This window comes from Aegilops tauschii, chromosome 5, assembly GCF_002575655.3.
Source record: "Aegilops tauschii subsp. strangulata cultivar AL8/78 chromosome 5, Aet v6.0, whole genome shotgun sequence".
NCBI classification, from domain to species: domain Eukaryota; kingdom Viridiplantae; phylum Streptophyta; class Magnoliopsida; order Poales; family Poaceae; genus Aegilops; species Aegilops tauschii.
In genome coordinates, this window is record NC_053039.3 from 34401104 (window position 1) to 34408340 (window position 7237).

Genomic DNA, 7237 nt, shown 5'->3' on the forward strand with positions numbered 1-7237 from the left:
TGGGGCGGGTGGGCCGGCGACGTGGTGGTGCGCCGGGGCGCCGGGATGGTGGAGCGACGGGGCGTCGGCGGGTGGGTGGGGGCGGCGGGGTGGTGGGGCGACGGGGCAAGCGGGGGCGGGGGCGGCGCCGGGCGGCGGGATGGTGGGGCGACAGGGCGTCGGCGAGTGGGGTGGGGACGGCGGGGTGGTGGGGCGACGGGGCAAGCGGGAGCGGCGCCGGGCGGCGGGGGCGGCGGTGGGTGGATCTGATGGCGTGGCGTCGGGGAGGAGAGAGGGAGAGAAACAGAGAGGAGTAACGGGCGGGGGGGCTCTCGATCGGCCGTTAGTTAGGTTAGGTTAGTTAGCCTTTGCCGTCCGCCAAGCCTTTGTCGTCCGCTTTTTGTTTATCTAGCAGACGGCAAAGTGGGGGGCCGTTAAGTTTTTTCTAATCGGCTCGTTAGTGGGGCCACCTCTTTCTTTGCCGTCAGCCAGCTGACGGCAAAGATTCTTTGCTGTCAGCCAGCGGACGGCAAAGAAGTGACAGATGGCAAAGACCTTCTTTGCCGTCTGCCAGTTGTTTGCCGTCTGCTTTTGGGTAGCTGATGGCAAAGACCTTCTTTGCCGTCTGCTAGCTGACGGCAAAGAACTGGCAGACGGCAAAATCCCCGATTCCAGTAGTGCATCTCAATTCAGATGGGCCACTGACCAAAGGGTTATAAGCATTGCAATATTATATACTGACCAAATCAGTATTGCTTAGTATAACTGTAAGGCCTCTTGTTTAGGACAAAGGATAGATATTTGATATATCACAGGAAATGCAGCATGATATAATAGTATCAGGAGTACATTACATAGGTCGAAGGATTTATAATAATTAGACCAGGTCATAATAATTAGTACAGCACAAAAATTTAATGCAAGCTTTTCTTTCTAAGGCCACCACTGGGTGATAATGAAAAAGGGAATGCATGCTACATCGAGTACTAAAGGTAACAGTATTTTTGGGTGGCTGAGAAGGGTAACGTGTTCCTCATTTGATAGGCATGGTTGCACCTCAAACCAATCAATCAAAAGCCTGGATGCTTACAGGAAAGAGGTTACACTATGTGTGCACGTATGAAGATTTATGATTCATCATGAAATTTGTTAAAATGGGAACTGCCTTATTATTAGGTAGCATATTAGAAGCATTCCATGCAAAAATTTATGCATATTAGTCTGTCTTAACAAGCTTATATAATCCAACGGAGATTACATATCCCAACTTTCAAGTATGGCAAATGGAGATTCATGAGCATAGTTACTATAACCCACCTCTCAACTCTCAAGCTCATCTTCCTACAGAATAGAAAGTGCTCGGCGCACTTGGGGATTACAATTTTGGTTCCTTCTGATATGCCACGTGCCACTGGGTTTTCTGAAGGGCACTCACATATGTGATTCCCTTCCTTGCAATTATCCTAGGGCGCAGATTCTTTGTGTTCAACTTTCAAAGGTTACTGGACAACAATTGGTACATCCATGCAACTGGTACATTGTACGTAAACATGTGTATATCAATAAGCAAGAAAATAATATTGGCAAACTGATTTTCTCCTATACCAAGCGCATCATGCAGAACTGAATCTATGACACGCTGGTGAAAAACAATGCTGCAATTAGCGATAAGACATGGGACTTTATGACAAAAATAATGGCTAATTACATGAGTGGTATCAGGTTTCAAAGATCCTGTGATACCAAGATTACTAAAGTATAGTGATTAAAAGGGAAACATGATTACTGAACATTATTTATTGCCAAATTATTATCTTTGAAGAAGTCCCACAGAAAAAAAGAAATAGATAAGTTGTAAAGATCACCGTGCATTTTCACTAAATCTTGAACTAAATTCAGTTCATAAATTTAAAAGCATTCTCTGAAGGGCTTGAACTAAGAAAGATGATGAGCCGGAGATTAACTACATTGGGGGTTTCAACAACATATACATAGCAGCAACTCTTATAGATCCTACCTAACACATGCAGTAGAAATATTTTGGTAGGGAATCAAAGATAAATAAAATTTATCTCGTTCCTAACCATTTATGTGGGGTTACAAGATGTATTCAATGACCCTGAGAATCGTGCAGGGAATTTAAGGGTATGGAGTCATACTTGTCTATAGTTATAAAAGAAGAGTTGCTTGTCTGTTGCGTGAGTTGAAGAGCGACGAACGTGAATGGTTTCAAGGAGGTTAACAGTCGCACTACCAGTTCACTACAGTTCAATCGCTCGACACCATAACCGACGGTTGCATCCTTTACTGGTTTGATTCAAACTATCATTGGTATGCCTCCTCCTTCCGTGCATAAACACCCAGGGATAAATTCATCTACGGGGTCAAAAATAGGTGTTGGATTAATGCATATTCAGAACTTGGGACCAAGAAAAAGTCCACAATTGCGGAGTAATGCATTATTGGCAGAAATAGAGAAGTAGCTATAATTATTAAAAACGCCAAGAACCTTCACTAAATGTTTTGGTGGCAGAAATAGAGTAATATAGGAACCTGTTTAAAAAACTTCTAATCTGATTTGGTGGCAACTCTTGCTGCAACGACAAGTGCCCATGCATCTGATAAAATATAAACCTTATAGTTAATTTACAGGCGTGGGATGAAACATATTATTGTGAGCATTTGTAATAGATATATCCATTTGCACGCATGTATGCCAACTAAAACTTCTGTGAAGAGCACACATCATATGTCTGGCACCAAAATCAGGGTACTTGTTGATTTTTCAATCTGCACGGCACCAAAGGGGAATTGTGCGTGCAACACCTATCAGTTTCCTTGTGCTGCTAATTACTAAAGAATAGGACACGTGACTACGGTAGTGTTTGGCAGAACTGGAGATAGTTTCTTTCAATTAGCTGCCAGAACATGTAGGCCCTACATATGAAAAAGTTGCGGAAAAGAACAAAAAGCTAATTCTTTGGATTACAAAGTGAGAAGACAATTTCTAGCTATGGTACAATATGTGGCCGACAGCAAGATTTACCCTCGGTGCAAGGTCGCTATTCACTGCGTATTCGCCTGGCCGGGAGGACTATTGAAATAGCTATAATGAATCCTACATCCAAGCAGAATATTGGGCACAAGATTTTTGGAAGAACGCATCAACAATGAAAAAGATACTAATAGGATTTATAATATAGCTTGATTGCTATGTCTATATGGTCGCATTTAAAATAAAAAGTGTAGTGTATAACCCACTAATCATGCATAAGACACAAGCTGCTTGAAAAACAGAGGACCCGAATTGCTTCCAGGATACAAACCATTGGAGTCATAAGAGATGATATATTATGTATGTGCCTGATGTCTGAATCTTAGAACAGCAAGTAGAAACTTCCTTTTACCCATTTGGAGCACAGCCTGTAAGGCTACCATCTACAAAACCTAAAAAACAGAGCAGGAAATAAGTACTAACAACACATCAGCCAAGCATGGGAAAAAGGGCTCATTTCATCTTCGAATACACTGCAAAGCTCAAATATTATTTGTCAATAATATGATTATAGGGCCCACGCAGTGTACAGCCTGCCAGACACCTAGAACTAATAAGCAATCCATTAACTACAGATGATTTGACAGTACAAACAAAAAGGAAAAGCAATGCATGAGCCAAACAGAAAATGAAGCAACAACCTGTCATGCTCATAGAACTGATAAAGAATCCATAAACCACAGATGATCTGATAGTTCAAATAAAAATAAGAGGCAATACGTGAACCAAACAGGAAATAAGGCACCCATCTAACTGGTCCTTGTCTACAGATGTACATTTTCTCATGTTCCAGGTTGGCTAGTAATTTGTTACACACTCCAACATGAAACTGAGGCTGAAAGATGGAGCTAGAGCTTGCAATGACACTAAACCTAGGATCTCCGAAACCATTTGATTAGGCATACTGAACCTGGTCATGTTTATTTATTAATTCTGTTGAACCTGATCATGTTTATTTATTACAGTCCAGAATTGCACATATAGGTTCATCTCTATATCCTCAATGGTTCAACAATCTTCGGATTATGTGGCAGCGTTTGGGACAACTGGTGCTGCAAGTTTCACAATCTGTGCAAAATAGTAAGCTCACATATTAATAGCTACTTGAAAGATGCAAAGGCTTGCTTTGCTTATTTGAATTTCCAGTACTACCATGTTCTAATATATTTGTGCAGAAGATTTGAGAGTCAAAGCATGGTAATTGGCTTGCATCGGGTGCGTGTCATTGCTTTGTTTGGTAGCCTCAGCAACAACAAAGGCAAACAAGAAAACAAAATGACTCAATAGCTACTAAGACCATGGACAAAAAACAGAAGCAAACAAATAAAGCAAGGAAAGGAACAAAAGCAACAATCCTAGGCCCTACCAGGAGGAAAAGGCACATATTTATACTCCAGTAAAAAACAAGCAAGGAAGGCAAGGAAACAACCAAAATTAAGTGCACTGACTCTCTACCAGGAACAGAACATATAAAACAAAAGGCTCTCATTGGCCAATCTGCATAATTGGAGCAGAGAGGAGGAGAAGAAGGGTCAACCTGCAGATCCGTAATGCCGCGGCAGGGAGACAACATGCAGGCACATGCCGGACAAGGGATCGACCAAGAAGACGTGAAACCAGAAACAATGAACCAACCTGCAGCAAAATCAAAGGTAAATCACGGATGAGCAGCAGCCAATGACCAAGAACGGGACAAAAAAGATGCATACCTACAGTTCAGCTAGCACAACAACAGATCTGACACATCAACGACGATAAGAACAAGAGACCTGCAGACAAATGAGATCCAAAATCAATCAAGGACGGTCAGCCCAATGGAAAGAAATAATATGAGACAAGGGAAACTATCTTACCAGCGTCATGGTGCAGCTAAGCCATCACAACCCGAAGCTTGGAGGCCACAGCCATGGCGGATGGGAAGGCGGATAGCCAAGGAGGAGAACAAGCACCGCTGCCGTGGCGGATGGACAGGCAACCGTCGGTGAGCAGGACGAGCGCCGGAGTCGTGGCGGATGAAGAGGCGACCTTCGACGAGGCTTGTGGCGCCCATCGTCCCCGAGGAGGTTGACCCGCGGTGCCCACGCCTCCGGCAACCGCGGCGCGAATCCGCGGAGGCACGCGCACACCCGGCGACGCCCTCTGGCGGCGATGCACGTGGCGGCCATGGACGGGGAGAATGGCCAGCGAGGAGTGGCGGCTAGGGTTCAATCGGGGGCGGGGCGAGTGGGCACCTGAGAGAAGACGTGGTGCTGGGTCGCGGGGAGGAGAGGAGGCAGGCGGCGACGCGCGAGAAAGAGAGCGAGGCGGCTAGGGTTTCACTGTTGGGAATCGTAGCATAATTTAAAATTTTCCTACGCTCACCAAGATGCATCTATGGAGTCTACTAGCAACGAGGGGAAAGGAGTGCATCTACATACCCTTGTAGATTGCGAGCGGAAGCGTTCCAATTAACGTGGATGACGGAGTCGCACTCGCCGTGATCCAAATCACCGATGACCGAGTGCCGAACGGACGACACCTCCGCATTCAACACACGTACGGTGCAGCGACATCTCCTCCTTCTTGATCCAGCAAAGGGGGAGGAGAGGTTGATGGAGATCCAGCAGCACGACGGCGTGGTGGTGGATGTAGCGGGTCTCGGCAGGGCTTCACCAAGCTTCTGCGAGAGAGAGAGAGGTGTTGCAGGGGAGGAGGGAGGCGCCCAAGGCTGTGTGTTGCTGCCCTCCCTCCCCCCCCCTTTATATAGGCCCCTGGGGGGTGCGCCAGCCCTGGGAGATGGGATCTCCAAGGGGGGGCGGCGGCCAAGGGGGGAAGGGGTTGCCTTGCCCCCCAAGGCAAGGGGGAAGCTCCCCCCCCCCTAGGGTTCCCAACCCTAGGCGCATGGGGGGAGGCCCAAGGGGGGGCGCCCAGCCCACTAGGGGCTAGTTCCCTTCCACTTTAAGCCCATGGGGCCCTCCGGGATAGGTGGCCCCACCAGGTGGACCCCCGGGACCCTTCCGGTGGTCCCGGTACAATACCGGTAACCCCCGAAACTTTCCCGGTGGCCGAAACTTGACTTCCTATATACAATTCTTCACCTCCGGACCATTCCGGAGCCTCTCGTGACGTCCGGGATCTCATCCGGGACTCCGAACAACTTTCGGGTTTCCGCATACATATATCTCTACAACCCTAGCGTCACCGGACCTTAAGTGTGTAGACCCTACGGGTTCGGGAGACATGCAGACATGACCGAGACGCCTCTCCGGTCAATAACCAACAGCGGGATCTGGATACCCATGTTGGCTCCCACATGTTCCACGATGATCTCATCGGATGAACCACGGTGTCGAGGATTCAATCAATCCGTATGCAATTCCCTTTGTCAAACGGTATGTTACTTGCCCGAGATTCGATCGTCGGTATCCCAATACCTTGTTCAATCTCGTTACCGGCAAGTCTCTTTACTCGTACCGCAATGCATTATCCCGTGACTAACGCCTTAGTCACATTGAGCTCATTATGATGATGCATTACCGAGTGGGCCCAGAGATACCTCTCCGTCACACGGAGTGACAAATCCCAGTCTCGATCCGTGCCAACCCAACAGACACTTTCGGAGATACCCGTAGTGCACCTTTATAGTCACCCAGTTACGTTGTGACGTTTGGCACACCCAAAGCACTCCTACGGTATCCGGGAGTTACACGATCTCATGGTCTAAGGAAAAGATACTTGACATTGGAAAAGCTCTAGCAAACGAAACTACACGATCTTTTATGCTATGCTTAGGATTGGGTCTTGTCCATCACATCATTCTCCTAATGATGTGATCCCGTTATCAACGACATCCAATGTCCATAGTCAGGAAACCATGACTATCTGTTGATCAACGAGCTAGTCAACTAGAGGCTTACTAGGGACAGGTTGTGGTCTATGTATTCACACATGTATTACGATTTCCGGACAATACAATTATAGCATGAATAATAGACAATTACCATGAACAAAGAAATATAATAATAACCATTTATTATTGCCTCTAGGGCATATTTCCAACAGTCTCCCACTTGCACTAGAGTCAATAATCTAGTTCACATCACCATGTGATTAACACTCACTGGTCACATCACCATGTGACCAACATCTAAAGAGTTTACTAGAGTCAACAATCTAGTTCACATCACTATGTGATTATCACTCAATGTGTTCTGATTTGGTCAT

At 46.3% G+C, this 7237-nt stretch overlaps 1 long non-coding RNA gene across 2 annotated transcripts; it reads right to left on the bottom strand.

Moving 5' to 3' along the window:
* Positions 1–491: 491 nt before the first annotated feature.
* LOC120964283 (uncharacterized) lies at positions 492–5347 on the bottom strand. Of its 2 annotated transcripts, XR_005756060.2 has the most exons (6): positions 4888–5347; positions 4744–4803; positions 4572–4669; positions 3306–3426; positions 2139–2355; positions 492–1509 (listed from the first exon to the last, which is right to left on the bottom strand). It is a non-coding gene; the product is annotated as an uncharacterized lncRNA (long non-coding RNA). The 2 variants fall into 2 exon arrangements; XR_005756057.2 differs by having other exon boundaries at positions 2139–3426.
* Between the last annotated feature and the right edge of the window lie 1890 nt (positions 5348–7237).